At 45.8% G+C, this 17,219-nt stretch overlaps 1 protein-coding gene across 1 annotated transcript in view; it reads right to left on the reverse strand.

The window, feature by feature from the left end:
- The window catches only part of LOC116986209 (cadherin-4-like), a 481,573-nt gene that overhangs the window by 102,411 nt on the left and 361,943 nt on the right, over positions 1 to 17,219 (reverse strand). The window lies entirely within an intron of this gene.

A 17,219-nucleotide genomic window follows, 5' to 3' on the forward strand; every position in this document is an offset into this window, starting at 1 on the left:
TGACCTCACACAGCATGCGGAGTCTTTGTTGCTCAACGTCCAAACCCAAACACAGTCACCCTAATTACATGCTTGGCTCCCAGTCAGAGTGTGGGCTTTGTGTCCAATGGGAGATCATCCTCGCCTGGCTGTGGGAGGAGATGTTTCTCGGGGAACACAGGGCCTCAGCAGATGGAAACATTTATCTCCGTCTCTAAGCTGTCCCCCCTTCCTGCTTTCCTCGCTTCCAGAGAAATCCGGGCCAATTCAACTTTCAACTTCAAAGCCAGTTAAATGAAAGACTCAGCCGCGGAAAAATATTTAATCTTTCAAGCCCGCTCCACAAGAGGGGACTGGCTTCATGATCATTGCCCAACCCACAGAAGCAGCAGGCAGATTCCTGTTAAGAGGCGATTGTGATCTCTGGTTTAAGTTTGGACCTCACACACACTCAACCTACCCATTTTAAAGAGACCAAAGAGGCTCAAAGTGCTGGAGTAACTCAGCGGGTCAGGCAGCATCTCTGGAGAAAAAAGATCGGTGACATTTCGAGTCGAGACCCTTCTTCTTCGTCTGAATAGAGTGCATCATCTATCCTTTTACTCCGGAGATACTCCCTGGCCTGCTGAGTTATTCCAGTACTTTGTGTCTATCTTTGATATAATCCAGCACCTGCAGTTTTTTGCTTTGCAAAGGAACTGCAGATGCAGGTTTACTTTTTTTTAAAAAGACACAACGTGCTGGAGTAACTCTGCAACTCAGACAGCATCTCTGGTGACTGCCAAAGAAGGTCATGACCTGAAGCGTCAAGTATCGATGGTTCTACAAAGATGTTGCCTGACCTGCTGAGTTACTCCAGCACGCCTTTGTCTGCACATTTTAAAATTCATTCCAACATAACAACATATTTAAGTTCTCAGTTCCCATTATCTGTGGTCTCATTGCACTGAATAACATCAAGGAATGCTTTTATCCGACATGACTTGTAGCCATGGTTAGTTTAGTTTACTTTAGAGATACAGCGTGGATACAGGCCCTTCAGCCCACCAGTGGTCCCCCCATATACTAGCACTACCCTACACACTAAGGACCATTTACAATGTTACCAAAGCCAAATTAACCTACAAAACCTGCACGTCTTCGAAATGTGTGAGGAATCCGGAGCACCCGGGGAAAACCCATACGGTCACGGGGAGAACGTACAAAGTCCGTACAGACAGCACCCGTGCTCAGGATTGAACCTGGGCCCCCGGCGCTGTAGGGCATCAACTCTACCGCTGTGCCACCATGCACCCCTTGTCTGTGTTGTTGTGGATTACTGTGATTCTGTTGGACAGGAGTAATCAAGACATAGAGTGATACAGTGTGGAAACAGACCGTTTGACCCAACTTGCCTACACTGGCCAACATGTCCCAGCTACACTAGTCCCACCTGTCTGCATTTGCTCCATATCCCTCCAAACCAGTCCCATCCATGTATCTGTCTAACTGTTTCTTAAACGTTGGGATAATCCCGGCCTCAACTACCTCCTCTGGCAGCTTGTTCCATACACCCACCGCCCTTTGTGTGAAAAAGTCACCCTTCAGATTCCTATTAAATCTGGTCCCCTTCACCTTAAACCTATGTCCTCTGGACCTCGATTCCCCTACTCTGGGCAAGAGATTCTGTGCATCTACCCGATCTATTCCTCTCATGATTTTTTACACCTCTATAAGATCAAGCAGGGGGGACAGTTGCCTGCTTTGTTATCCTGTAACACCAACTAAAACATTTAATCTGCAATGGGAGTTTAGAGTCTGAACATGTTCATAGGTTCAGTGTTGTGATTTGCAAATAAATCACTAATGTACTGTATATATTCAGTGCCATGGTGGTGCCGTGAAGATGCTACAAATTGCCAATGAGAACAGGATCTCTGGTGGCTTTTATATCGGATTATTGAAGAAAATTGAACATTGTCATCCAGTTATTTTTTTGTTACGGGTCTAGCATCAGCAATGATTTTTGCAGGGATTTCTTGTGACTGCCTGCCTGCAATCTCGTTTTTCTAAGGCCACCAGTTGCACCGATGCGAGTGTTTTGCAGAGCAAGCGATGGTGAGAAAGGACAGTGATGTTGCAGTATCAGTGAACCAGGTTTAGCAATGTCTGCTGCACCCGCTGAGTTCCTCCAGCAATTTTGTGTACCTTAGCAATGTCACTGTTCAATGACATCAGGTCCACGTGGCTTCTACAACCAGTAACACGAGGTCAGGGACAGACACAAAGTGCAGAACAACTGTGATCTAGTGAATGGCCGAGTGGGACCTCTGTATCTACTTCTAATGTTCTTTTTCTTGTATTGAGGTTTTCATGCCTTTTTGATAATGCCTTCACTGCATTGAAAGAATTCAATGAAAAGCTGGTGAGGATGCAAAATGTGACATTTACACGGTCGCGCGCTGACTCACAACGCCAGAGACCCGGTTCAATCCTGACTCAAGGGGTGCTGTCTGTACGGAGTTTTTAAATAAAAAAATTAAATTATTTTTATTAGAAGCGTAAATAATAGCAACACGGTTTGTTTATCAATTACATTCATACAAAACTTCTGTTCTTTTGATAGATTTTTATAAAAGATAGAACTGAAAAGAAAGATCTATAAACTAATAGAAAGGAAGGGATAAAGAGAAAAAAAAAGGAGAGAAAGAAAAAACAAAAAAAACAAACAAAGAAAATTACCAATAACAGTTATGGAGATGGGTCCGTAGATTATAAGGCGTAGTTATTCATCCAATCTTGAGCTCGGGTTTCAGTCCAGTTTACCTCTTTAAAAAATCAATAAATGGAGACCATATTCTAACAAATAATTCTGGTTTGTCAATTAAGATAAATCAAATTTTTTCTAAGTGTAAGGTCTCAGACATTTCTGTAATCCACATTTTAATTGTGGGGTGTATGGAGTTTTTACGTTCTTCCAGTGACCTGCGTTGGTTTTCTCCAGGTGCTCCGGTTTCCTCCCACACTCCAAAGACGTACAGGTTTTTAGGTTAATTGGGTTAATCAGGTACATTGTAAATTGACTCTAGTGTATAAGATAGTGCTGGTGCACAGGTGATCAGATCAGATCAGATCAGATCAGATCAGATCAGATCAGATCAGATCAGATCAGATCAGATCAGCACCTGTGCATGGGATGGCACGGTCGGCACGGATATCTCATGAGTCTAAAGTCTAAACTTGCTTGTAAAGTTTCCGTGCCGATGAAAATAGCATCCTCAAACAGCAGCCAATGTGGTCTGATGTGAGTGATCGACATACCTGCAGCCCACAGTCGGGGGTGGTGTAGGTCAAAGTGTGGTGGTGACACCAGACCACTTACTAGCTTTCAACTCAATGAGCAGCAATCATCAGTGTTGGCAGCTTGGAAATGTCACATGCGTCAGCTGCCGAGAGAAAGTTCAGACATTGACAACATGATGGTTCGCGGTGAGGTGGGGGAACAAAAGTCATTTCAGTGGCAATTTCAAACCAGCGCAGAGAGGAGGGAGGGCATCACAGTTTGCGAGCGTTTTCATGTCACGAATGTCTATGAGAGCAGCAGCAAACAGATAGACTTCAATGTAGCAGTAGATAGACACAAAATACTGGAGTCACTCAGTGGGACAGGCAGCATCTCTGGAGAGAAGGAATGGGTAACGTTTCGGGTTGAGTCCCTTCTATGCTGCCTGTCCCGCTGAGTTTACTCCAGCATTTTGTGTCCATCTTCGGTTTAAACCTGCATCTGCAGTTCCTTCCTGCCCAGCTAAAGATGTTGTATTGTGAAAATATCATTCAGCTGCTCGGAACACCTCGTGGGTAGCAATCCTCCGACATTTTCACCACCTCCAATGGAATCCCACCACTAGCCACCCCAGCATTTTGTGTCTATCTTTTAGATCTACCTTCTCTGCCTTCATGCATTGATGGAGACAGTAAGGTGCTTAATACAGGAAAAGATTAATAATCTCAAATAACCTCCAACCTGTTTACTGTGAGGTTAGGGTTGCCAACTGTCCCCTATTAGCCGGGACATCCCGTATATTGGGCTAAATTGGTTTGTCTCATACGGGACCGCCCTTGTCCCGCATTTGACTGCTACTTTGGGGTGAACATGGGGTGGGGACTGGACATTGTGCCTTCCTCCACGGTGCTATCCACTGTGGGGGGATGATTTCTTTTGTCTAATTGTAGTCCTGTAGGTCTGTGTCCAAGATGGCTGCCGTGAAGAGAGAGTGGACGCTGGTGCGCTTTGGCTGCCGCTGCTCTCTCTTCACACTGTGTTTTTGATTTTCTGTTTTTGGATTGAATTCTGTTTTTAATTTGTGTCACTGTGATGTCTTTAATTACTTGTTTTATTCCGATTATATGTTTTATTCCGATTACTATGTAAGGTGTCCTTGAGATGTATGAAAGGCGCCCATTAAATAAAATTTATTATTATTATTATTACTACTCGGTTCGTGGGGACTGTCAGGTCGGAGTGCCATGTCCAGCCCCGCCTCACCCGTCCCGACGTAGTGCAGCCCATGGAGTGCAGCAGCAGAGCCTCGCCCGTGGTCGGCAGTCCGGCCGACCTTTGCTTACCGCCGACACCACCACCACCACCCCTCCTTCTCATGGCGATCATCGGTTCATGAGTTGGATGGGGTGCCGGACCTTGGGCTCGATGTAGCGTGCCCTGGGTCAAAACTCCTCAGCTGGCCCACCGGCTGGGCTTTGTGTGCAGTCCAGTACCCGGGCCAACTCATCATTCACCCAGCCACAGCCGAGTCGGTCAACGAATTGCCGTCGGGAATTTGTCCCTTATTTTGACCTTTGGTCCCTTATTTGGGAGTGAGAAAGTTGGCAACCCGGGATGATGTTGTGTTTAAGAAGGAACTGCAGATGCTGGAAAATCGAAGGTACACAAAAATGCTGGAGAAACTCAGCGAAAATGCTGGAGAAACTCAAACTCAACGGTCTGAAGAAGGGTATCGGCCCGAAACGTTGCCTATCTCCTTCGCTCCATAGACGCTGCTGCACCTGGATGATGTTGTCCTCACTTCCATTGAAAAAGCGATAGAATTTCTTGGTATCTCGTTACCATCGTCACATCCCATTTAATAGGTGGAGACTTTATTCCTAATTGGTCTGAAACTGACATTTGTTATGTTCCACAGCGGTGTCTGGATTGCATCATTTTAACTTGTACTAATTAGGGCAAAGAAAAACATCAAAAAGGTAAGGCATAGCACTGCCCAGCATGTAGCAGCTCCTGGGAGCTCTAAGTCTGACCTCTTACACCAACATTGTGAACCAAACAGCTGGCAATCCAGCTGTTCTTTGTCAGGTGAAAAATACGACTGCTACTCAGGCTAATCCGTCACCGCATTTTTTGTTTGAACTTCAATTCCTTTTTATTTCTTCTTGCCTTTGGGGTACGGTTGCAGTAACTTGAATCCAGTTTTAATTAGAAACCCCGGGCCCAAGTTTGAGACTCTGGGAAGAAGTGGGTGAATGTGGAATGTAAACATTTCACTCCAACTCCATGCCACATAAAATGCTGGGAGCCCTCAGCAGCTAAGTTGCTCAAAAGCATTCAGGGTTCACAATTAACAATAATTTCCCGGAGCGTATTTTTCCCAAAAAGAGAACATTTCTATCCAATGCACCAGAGTGTTATACACCCCTGGGTATTATCTCTGTGCTTTAACAAGATAAACTGAAGTTTCATTAAGATTCATGATGTTCCACGCGGGGACCATTGTTGGGCTGTGCTGAATATTCAACGTGCCTCTGTTTTATTGTAACAAAATTATCACTACTGCCGTGTTGTTAGTTCAATTCAGGCCATGCAACTAAAAGAAGGGTCTCAACCTGAAACGCCACCTATTCCTTTTCTTCAGAGATGCTGCCTGACCCGCTGAGTTACTCCCGCTCTTTGCGCTTATCTTCGGTTTAACCCAGCATCTGCAGTTCCTTCCTCCCCAGCTAAATATCTTGTACGTGAAAATATCGTTCATCCACTCGAAACACCTCATGCGTGGCAATGTAAAAGATTCCAGACACAGTGGAAATAAACTAGACTGGGAAAAACTACTGGCAATTTTTGTCCACCTAAGATCGTAGTGGCATGGTGGCGCAGCGGTAGAATTGCTGCCTCACAGCGCCAGAGACCCGGGTTCGATCCTGACTACGGGTGCTGTCTGTACAGAGTTTGTACATTCCCCCCATGACCACGTGGGTTTTCTCCGGGTGTTCCGGTTTCCTTCCACACTCCAAACTTCTACAGATTTGTAGGTTAAAAATTGTAAATTGTAAATTGTCGCTAGTGTGTAGGATAGTGCTAGTGTAGGGGGTGATCACTGGTCAGCGAGGCCTCGGTGGGCCAAAGGGCCTGTTTCCACAATGTATCTCAAGCATCTAAAATCTAAGCTGGGTATTCAGCAGTGAAACGTTAATGTTAGATCTCGGGTTATTAACACCCTATTTAATCCTAAGGAGAGCTATTAATGAGTCATTAATGCCAACACACCTACTGGACGGATACCATTTTATCCACAAAACTGTCCGTTTCTACCTCATATTTCATCCCTCCCTGGGTTCGAGGGTTCGATCCTGACTACGAGAGCTGTCTGAAGAAGGCGTTTCGGCCCGAAACTTTGCCTATTTCCTTCACTCCATAGATGCTGCTGCACCCGCTGAGTTTCTCCAGCATCTTTGTCTACCTACGAGAGCTGTCTGTATGGAGTTTCACGTTCCCCCTCGTTACTGCGTGAGTTTTCTCCAAGTTCCTCCCACATTCCAAAGACGTACAGGTTTGTAGGTTAATTGGCTTCGGTAAATTGTCTTTTGTGTGTGGGACAGAACTAGCGTATGGGTGATGGCTGGTCGGCGCGGACTCGGTGGGCCAAAGAGCCCATGTCAACCCGATCTTGCTGTTGTATCGTTGATGTCAACACTGCGCCGCTAAACTAAACTAAACTTACTTTTAAAATGAATAGCTGGCTGATACCATTTGTTAATGACACCCTCATACTTTGTGTTTTAAAGAGGTGATCAAAACTGCATTGAGGAGCCATCTGAAACTGAATGACCACAGTTAAAATTAACGTTGGACTTGTTGATGTCTTCCACTCCTCCTGTTAGCACCACCTAGTGGGGATATATATCTCTCTGCACATTATGTCGAGATCAACAAAAGGAAGCTTCATACAGCTGGCTGGCTCGTCGAAACATGATCATTACAAACATGAGGGTTTAAAACAAGGTTTCCCAAATGGCTGTGATCAGTGGACTGGATTTATAGAGGAACTCTGAAAATTCACATTGTTCACGAATTATCATGCAAGAAATGCTGATACAAGCGGCTATTTAAGGAGATCCGTGCTCTTATTAATTTCTTCTTGATGAAACCATTAGGAAATCAAATTAATACCTGAAAATCTTTTCAGCAGAGATGTAGGATCACCTCTCTAAATGGATTAGATTAATTAGTTCAAATGGCACTGTAGCCGATTCACTCATACCATGACAATACCAGCGTCTATAATGGAATCTGAATAAATCTTATAATCACTATGTTCCCCAGATTATATTTGACCCAGAACACAGCAAGTGAGGTGAATCAGACAGTGGGATGTGATGTTTTTTAGAACAATGGAAAGAGTTTTACATCTGCTGCTGGTTTGAAGAGATGTTTACACAAGGGCTTTGTCATTCGATGAGCCAAGTGCCTGGGATTAATCCTGCTTGAAAATAAATGAACAGGTTCCATCCGAAGACTAGAATAGACACAAAATGCTGGAGTGAAGGGCCTGTCCCACTTGGCGATTTTTTCGAAGACTGCCGGCATCATTGACTGACGTATCAGATCACCGAAAGATGTGCGCGTGATGACGTATGACATTCACGCCGTGTTTTTTCAAGTGCTGCAGCATTTTTTTTGTCGCCGCTGGATTTTGAAACTGATATGACGCCGGCAGTCGCCGAAGAAAATCACCAAGTGGGAGAGCCCCTTAACTCAGCGGGACAGGCAGCATCTCTGATAGAAGGAATGGGTGACGTTTCGGGTCGAGACCCTTCTTCAGACTGAGAGTCAGGGCAGAGGGAGACACAGAGATATGGAAGCGTAAGGCGAGAGATCACAGAATCTGAAGGTGGGTCTCGACCCGAAACGTTACCGATTCCTTCCATCCAGAGATGCTGCCTTTCCCGCTGAGTTACTCCAACATTTTGTGTTTATCTTTCCATGTAAACCAGCATCTGCAGTTCCTTCCTGACTGACCAGACTGATTCCTGGGATGTCAGGACTGTCTTATGAAGAAAGACTGGATAGACTTGGTTTATACTCGCTAGAATTTAGGAGATTGAGAGGGGATCTTATAGAAACTTATAAAATTCTTAAGGGGTTGGACAGGCTAGATGCAGGAAGATTGCTCCCGATGTTGGGGAAGTCCAGGACAAGGGGTCACAGCTTAAGGATAAGGGGGAAATCCTTTAAAACCGAGATGAGAAGAACTTTTTTCACACAGAGAGTGGTGAATCTCTGGAACTCCCTGCCACAGAGGGTAGTCGAGGCCAGTTCATTGGCTATATTTAAGAGGGAGTTAGATGTGGCCCTTGTGGCTAAGGGGATCAGAGGGTATGGAGAGAAGGCAGGTACGGGATACTGAGTTGGATGATCAGCCATGATCATATTGAATGGCGGTGCAGGCTCGAAGGGCCGAATGGCCTACTCCTGCACCTAATTTCTCTGTTTCTATGTTTCCTACACAATATATTTTTGAATACTTGTTGGAGCTTGCAATGCACACTAAGCTTATTTTTGGATTTCGGCCCTTTTAAAAATATCTTTAATATTTGGTCAATGGATAGGAAAGATTTAGCGGGATATGGGCCAAACATCAGTTAACGGTACTAGTTGAGATGGGGCATCTTAGTTAGCATGGATGAGTTGGGCCAAAAGGCCTGTTTCTGTGTTTATGTTTAGATATACAGCAAGGAAACAGGTCCTTCGGCCCACCTACTCCATTCAATCATTGATCACCCATTCACACTTATTATATTTTATCTTACTTTCTCATCCACTTCCCACACATTGCAGTTTTCACAGAAGCCAATAAGCCTACAAACCCGCACGTCTTTGGGATGTGGGACAAAACTGGAGCACCCGGAGGAAACCCATTAGGTCGCAGGGAGAACGTGCAAACTCCACACGTTCAGCACCCGAGGTCAGGATCAAACCCAGGTCTCTGGCGTTGTGAGGTACCAGCTCTACCAGCTGTGCCGCTGCGCCGCCCTGTGCTGCATAACTCTTTTCCTCAATAAGAATGTCCAGAATGTCCATTAGCCAGAATGGCATTTATTACCTATTCCTAACTATCTTTAGGAAAGTGATAATTTTCTGCCTCTTTAAATCATTGAAATCCAATGAAAATACTTCATATTGTCCAGTTTGGTCGACATATGTGTAGGAGCCATTAAGCTTAAGTCAGCATATTATAGCCATGTCTAACATTTTTAATATTTTAGTTTTTATCTGTCTGTATTTTTGTAGGTGGGATTTGATATGTAGAAGGGGTGTGTCTATTTCTAGAGGAGACTAGCGCAGACTCATAGCTTAGTTGTCAGTTGGATCTCGGAAGGATGGTGAGATACAGATTTTTACTTATATTTAATGGCAGTCTTTATGATGTTCTCAAAGTCCAACTTCGATAGCCATTAATCCTCGGGGATGGAAACAACGTTTGGAAGATTCGATTTTACTATCTTAAGTGTGTCGTGAGTGCGTTAAAATATACCTCCTAACCGTCCCCGAGGAGTAATGGCTATCGAAGCTGGACTTTGAGAACATCGTAAAGACTGCCATTATATAATGAGTTCATCAGATTCATTACCCTTTGAACCAATAAATCTAATCCATTCAGAGAAGTGATCCTACATCTCTGCTGAAAAGATTGTTGAGTATTAATTTGATTTCCTAAAGGTTTTATCAAAAACTTAATAACAACAAGAACGTGGTTAGATTGCCGCTTGTATCAGCAATTCTCGTACGATCATTCTTGAACACTGATGATCCGGGGATGAATGAACGATTATATATTTTCAAGACAAAGGTGATGTTCAATTTGCGAGCGGTGATAGGATTATCCGACTGCTGGTAATCGCTGGTAATCTATAGAAGTTTACTTTAGAGATACAGCGCGGAAACAGACCCTTCGGCCCACTGAGTCTGCGCCGACCAGCGATCACCCCATACACTGACACTATCCTGCACACACTAGGGACAACTGACAATTTTACCAATCAACATATAATCCTACACGTCTTTGGAGTGTGGGAGGAAACTGGAGCACTGGGAGAAAACACACGCAGTCACAGAGAGAATGTACGAACTCTGTAAGACAGCACTCACAGTCAGGATCGAACCTGGGTCTCCGACGCTGTAAGTCAGCAACTCTACCGCTGCGCCACCGTGCCGACTGTATCGGCTAACACCCCTTCAGCTAAACTCTTAGACTAATGTCAAACCACCTCAGCAACTTTGTACCCACACTCTCTCCTGCAAAGGTGGAAAATAGCTCAAAGTTCTGTATCGACATCTGCTGAAAGTATTGTTTTGACTGAGGAAGCTTTGGCGTCTGATCTGACATTCCACTTAAATATGGAATCAGACCCCACTCAAAAGTCACCACCAAGGAGTCTGAAGAAGGGCCTCGACCCGAAATGTCACCCATTCCTTCTCTCCAGAGATGCTGCCTGTCCCGCTGAGTTACTCCAGCTTATTGTGTCTATCTTCTGTTTAAACCAGCATCTGCAGTTAAAGTTCAGTCGAAATGGATGTTTGTTAGTCTAACATAATATAGGAGGATCCACACATACTTTTCAAAAATGGTATTTGCCTTCTCCACAAATACTTTAAATCGTGACCTCTTGAACGTTGATTCACATTGATGGTTAATCAGAATAAGATGTACTTGATCAAGATGTGTAGTATGTGGTCGTTCAATGTTTCCACCAACATACTGCAAAGCCAAGTCTCTTTCTCAATTGTACACAGTTGCCCTGTGTATATGATACAACTGAATGCAATGATGATCACTTAGAAAACGTTTTAAAAGTTGCTCCTTCCCCGCACACTGTCTCCCCCAGCATTCACCCTACAACTGGCACCTTCTGACTCACGTAATTTAGTTTAGTTTAGTTTAGAGATACAGCGTGACCCACCGAATCCGCGCCGACCAGCTAACACTAATCCCCGTCACACTAACTAACACTATCCAACACACACTAAGGACAATTTACAATTTTACCAAGCCAATTAGCCTACAAACCTGTACGTCTTTGGTGTGTGGGAGGAAACCGGAGCTCCCGGAGAACACCCACGCAGTTCACGGGGAGAACGCACAAACTCCATACAGACAGCACCCGTAGTCAGGATCAAACCCGGGTCTCTGGCGCTGTGAGGCAGCAGTTCTACTGCTTGCGCCACTGTGCTGCCCATTAATTCTTTATGGGCCACGGCTTTATTTCCGAGTTGTGCATCTCTGTGGTTTCAGAAGCAGTGCCCTGCCGCAGTTGCATGCGGTCGTTTTGTTAATCCTGGCTGAAATCGAGCAGCCGTAGTACCCACACTTTAATAAGGACTTATGTATGGCTAGGCCATGTTGGTCAAGACTGGTGTGCTCTGTAAAAATGGGACAAGCTTCTGAATGGTGTCAGCAACTCTGTGGCCCAGATCCATATTGCAAGTCTGTGGCCCAGTTGCATATTCAGTTGACAGATGGATGGAATTTTTGTAGAGGACATTCGGGGAAATGTAAAATGCATGAGGTTAATTGGATCTCTGCAAGAGCCCTGTATATATACTAAATAATGTTGCAAGACAGTTACCCTGTAAAGTGTTGATTGGTTGAAATGTTAAGGCCTGTCTGGTTTGTTTGAATCCCAGGGTAAATGTTGCATTATTCAAGATTCTGTTAGCTTCTTCTGGAAACTTTACCTGCACCAATGTAAGAAGATTCTGTAATCGGCCTGTGTACCTGCCAGTAATGTATTATTGTCATTTGATTGTCATACTTGATTGGATTGTAAATATACCACCCCTCTGTAGTTCGGCCCCTCGAGGTTCGGGGACCTATAAAAGGCAGCCACTACGAGGTCCTTTGTCGATCTTCTGGAAGAGCGCTTGGGACTGCGTGACCTTTTGGAGTGTTTCTGCTTGCACGAGGCTAAAGGGCTTGGCCAGGCAGATACAAGGATCGAACCTGCAGTGGTTTAGGTTTCGTATAGGGTGATTTATTGTGTTTTCCAAAAATAAAGTTTAGTTGTTCCAGTGCTTGAATCAGTGGTTGATTGACCAAACTAGACTGGGGGGGAACTTAGAAAGAGCTTATTTACATTTTCTGCAAGCCAGTCAGCTGTTCTTGTGGATGCTCCCTCATGGTCTCCACGTGGAACTCCCCCGTGGTCTTCACTACGGAGCTCTCTCGTGGTCTCTACGCAGAGCTCCCTCATGGTCTCCACTACGGAGCTCTCTCATGGTCTCCACGCGGAGCTCCTCGGTTTCCAGGCGGAGCTCCCCCATGGTCTCCACTACGGAGCTCCCTCGTGGTCTCTACGCGGAGCTCCCTCATGGTCTCCACGTCGGAGCTCCCTCATGGTCTCTACACGGAGCTCCCCCATGGTCTCCACTATGGAGCTCCCTCGTGGTCTCCACCCGGAACTCCTCGGTCTCCAGGCGGAGCTCCCCCGTCTCCACGTCGGAGCTCCCCCATAGTCCCTGTGGTCTGTCAATGGTGTCTGGCTGAACTTGCCAGAGTAATTGTTTTAACTCATTATTAAACAGTCCGTGGCAGTATAAAGTGACATTTGACCCTTTTGCACATAGCTTTGTATATTTAAACTTTGACTGCAGCTAGACCTGTCACTTGTGGTGACAAATTTCTCGGGCATTGTTGGAAGCTATTTTTATCAGCAACCTAATTTTTGTAGGTAGGTTTCCATATCAGGTTCTGCCGGCTCAAACAGCATTAACTAAATTTATTTATCAACAGGTTAGGGGGGGGGGGGGGGGGGGGGGAGGAGGGGGTGGCACAGTGCTGCTGCGGTCGAGTTGCTGCCTTACAGCGCCAGAGACCCAGGTCCGAACCTGACTACAGGTGCTGTCTGTACGGAGTTTGTACGTTCTCCCTGTGACCGTGAGACATATAGGTCTGTAGGTTATTTGGCTTAGGTAAAATTGTAAATTGTGCTGAGTGTGAGGGATGGTGCTAGTGTCTGGGGTGACCGCTGGTTGGCGCGGAGTCAAGGGCCTGTCCCACTTTCACAACCAAATTTACGACCTCTGTCGAGTTTGCCCTTGACTCATACTCGCAAGCAAGCGTTGTCTGCGGAGGGCGCTCAGCATCGCCAAGGACTGCTCTCACCCCAACCACGGACTGTTTACCCTCCTACCATCCGGGAGGCGCTACAGGTCTCTCCGTTGCCGAACCAGCAGGTCCAGGAACAGCTTCTTCCCGGCGGCTGTCACTCTACTCAACAACGTACCTCGGTGACTGCCAATCACCCCCCCCCCCCCCCCGGACACTTATTATTATTTATTCAAATCATTTGCTATGTCGCTCTTCCAGGGAGATGCTAAATGCATTTTGTTGTCTCTGTACTGTACACTGACAATGACAATTAAAATTGAATCTGAATCTGAATCTGAATCTGAATCTGATGGTCGTCATGAGGCCGTAGGTAGGTTATAGGTCGGTCGTGATGCTAGTTGTAGGTACTCGTGGCATCAAGTAGGTCGGGGCATTTTTTCAACACCATATGAAAAATGTCCACAAGTAAAAAAGGTCGTGAATTAGGCCCTTCAGTGGGACGAAGGCCCTGTTTCCGCGCTGTATCTGTGCCTCTGAAGTAAAGTCATTTGCCAATTTTGAAAGATGGAAGGTGAATTTCACTTTCACTGATGTTTAGTTTTTCTGTTAGCATCAAAAATCAATCTATTTCCCTCAGAAAACGACCATACTTGTCATCTGGGTTACCGCACAGAAAGAAAAGTTCCCTTTTACAAGCGGCACCTCTCAATCATATTGTTTTACACTCATCAGTCAGAAAGTCACATGCGAATGAACACATATTGTATCTCAATGTTATTTGAATTACTTTTGGGACTGCACTGAAAGACGTTACGTGATCATATGTCTGCAGCAGGGCGGCACGGTGGTGCAGCGGTGCAGCTCACAGTACCAGAGACCCGAGTTCGATCCTGAATACGGGTGCTGTCTGTAAGGAGTTTGTACATTCTCCCTGTGACCATGCTGGTTTATTCCGGTTGTTCCGGTTTCTTCCCACACCCCAAAGACGTGCGGGCTTGTAGGGTAACAGGACTCTGTAAATTACCCCTCGTGTGTTGTGGGATAACCAGTGTGAATGGGTGATCGATGGTCGGCGCGGACTCGGTGGGCCGGGGGGCCTGTTTCTATGCTGCATCTCTGAACTAAACCAAAACTAACCACGTGAACAATGTGATCAACTGCGTTCATAGACTCGGTTTCCTCGGGCTGCTGGAAAACTAAAGAACCACAGGACTAAAATTCTTATCTCAACAGAGAAACCGTCAAATAACGAGAAAAGATGGAGACACGAGAAACTGTAGATGCTGGAATCTTGAACGAAACACGAAGTGCTGGAGGGACTCAGCGGGTCAGGCAGCATCTTTAGCACAGAGATGCAGTATGCAAACAGGCCCTTCGGCCCACCAAGACCACACCGACCATCGATCACCCGCTCACACTAGTTATACGTTCAACACTTTCTCGTCATCCACTCCTAACACATCAGCGGCGGTTTCGAGATACGGCACGGTAACAGGCCCTTCCCCCAACCGGGTCCGCGCCGACCTGCAATCCCCGCACACTGGCATTATCCCCCACACACTAGGGACAATTTACAATCTTTACCCAAGACAAGTGACCTACAAACCTGCATGTCTTTGGGGTGTGGAGGAAACCGGAGCACCCGTAAAAAACCCACGCAGTCACGGGATGAACGGACAATCTCCGTACTCGGAGTCAAGATCGAACCTGGCGCTGTTAGGCAGCGACGCTACCACTGCGCCACCGTGCCACAATGCACACAGTTCAACCGTATGTAATAATAATAATAATGGATGGGATTTATATAGCGCCTTTCTAATACTCAAGGCGCTTTACATCGCATTATTCATTCACTCCTCAGTCACACTCGGTGGTGGTAAGCTACTTCTGTAGCCTCAGCTGCCCTGGGGGAGACTGACGGAAGCGTGGCTGCCAATCTGCGCCTACGGCCCCTCCGACCACCACCAATCATTCACACACAGGCAAAGGTGGGTGAAGTGTCTTGCCCAAGGGCACAACGACAGTATGCACTCCAAGCGGGAATCGAACCGGCTACCTTCCGGTTGCCAGCCGAACACTTAGCCCATTGTGCCATCTGTCGTCCCGATGTATGTATGTCTGTACAAAGTTTCAGGCCAATTACTGCAATTACTACAAACCCACATGGATTTGGGATGGGGGAGGAAACTGGAGCGCCTGTAGGAAACCCATGTGGTCACCAGAAGAAACCTGCAAACTCCACATGGACAGCACCTGAGGTCAGGATGGAATGCATATCTCTGGTGCTCTGAGGCTGCAGCTTGGGTGAAATGGTGGCATGGTGTAGAGTTGCCTTCCAGCATCCAAGACCCCAGGTTCGACTGTCACTACGGGTGCTGTCTGTACGGAGTTTGCACGTTCTCCCCGTGACTTGCGTGGGTTTTCTACAAGATCCCCAGTTTCCTCCCACAATCCAAAGACGTACATGTTTGTAGGTTAATTGGGTTGGTATAATTGTAAATTGTCCCTAGTTTATGTAAGATAGTGTTAGCGTGCGAGGATCGCTGGTCGGCGTGGACTCGGTGGGTCGAAGGGCCTGTTTCTCTCAACAAAACTAAAACTCTACTGGCACCATCTGTGGAGCGAATGGGCAGGTCTTGTTTTAGGTTGGGGCCCTTCTTCAGACTGTATCTCAAGGTATGAAAGGAAAAGGTCGTGTTTGAAAGCCTTCCTCAAGTACCCTCTAATACATGAAACTTAAAAAATCCACATATATTGATGTGATAGCAAAGTATCTTTGAATCGAGACAGGGAGCCGCCACCATTACTTTAAAATCCCCCTTGGAGCAGTTACCATAATCTTAAATGAGCTGAAATCTTCTCTTGCCCAAAGCAACCAATTTTGTTGCTCACTATTAGGAAAAAATTTAGGGGGCTTCAGGGAATTGGAAAAAACAGAGATAAAATTCACTGATTTGTATGCTTTGAAATAACTATCTTTTATCCAGCCCAATTTTGACTGCAGGTTTATTGCAGACAGGACAATTAGATGATGGCTGCTTTTCATTCTGGGTGCTCAATGCCTTCAAAGGATAGTCACCATCAATAACATTCCCAGCAGCAGAGCGACTAGTCAAACCACAAAATATGGGTATCAGCTCCTCTGTGCTACAGAGCAGGAAAACTGCACTTCAGAACTAAACTGTGGGAATAGAAGTCTCAGTTCAGTGATGGCACCAGTCAGTCAGCTGGAACATTGTGCATTCAAGCCACTGTCAGGTTTTGGAAACGCACTCCTGTCTAACAGTCTGATGCACTGAGAGGATGCTGCAGTGATGGAGATAATGTGGTAACGAAGTATTGAAGGATGTACCTTTAGAAAGATGAGGAGGATTTTCATCAGTCAGAGGGTGGTGAATCTGTGGAATTCATTGCCACAGACGGCTGTGGTGGCCAAGTTAATGGGTATTTTTAAGGTGGATACTGACAAATTCTTGATCAGTACGGGTGTCAGGGGTTATGGGGAGAAGGCAGGAGAATGGGGTTGAGAGGGAAAGACAGATCAGCCAGAATTGAATGGCGGAGTGGACTTGTGGACTTTGATTTGAGAATTAAGGGACAAACATTTAGGGGCAACATGAAGGGGAACTTCTTTACTCAGAGAGTGGTAGCTGTGTGGAATGAGCTTCCAGTGGAAGTGGTGAAGGCAGGTTAGTTTTTACCATTTAAAAATAAATTGGATAGGTATATGGACGGGAAAGGAATGGAGGGTTATGGTCTGAGTGCAGGTGGATGGGACTAGGTGAGAGGAAGTGTTCAGCATGGACTAGAAGGGCCGAGATGGCATGTTTCCGTGCTGTAATTGTTATATGGTTATATGGGTCG

The sequence above is a fragment of the Amblyraja radiata genome, chromosome 23 (assembly GCF_010909765.2).
Source record: "Amblyraja radiata isolate CabotCenter1 chromosome 23, sAmbRad1.1.pri, whole genome shotgun sequence".
NCBI classification, from domain to species: Eukaryota; Metazoa; Chordata; class Chondrichthyes; order Rajiformes; family Rajidae; genus Amblyraja; species Amblyraja radiata.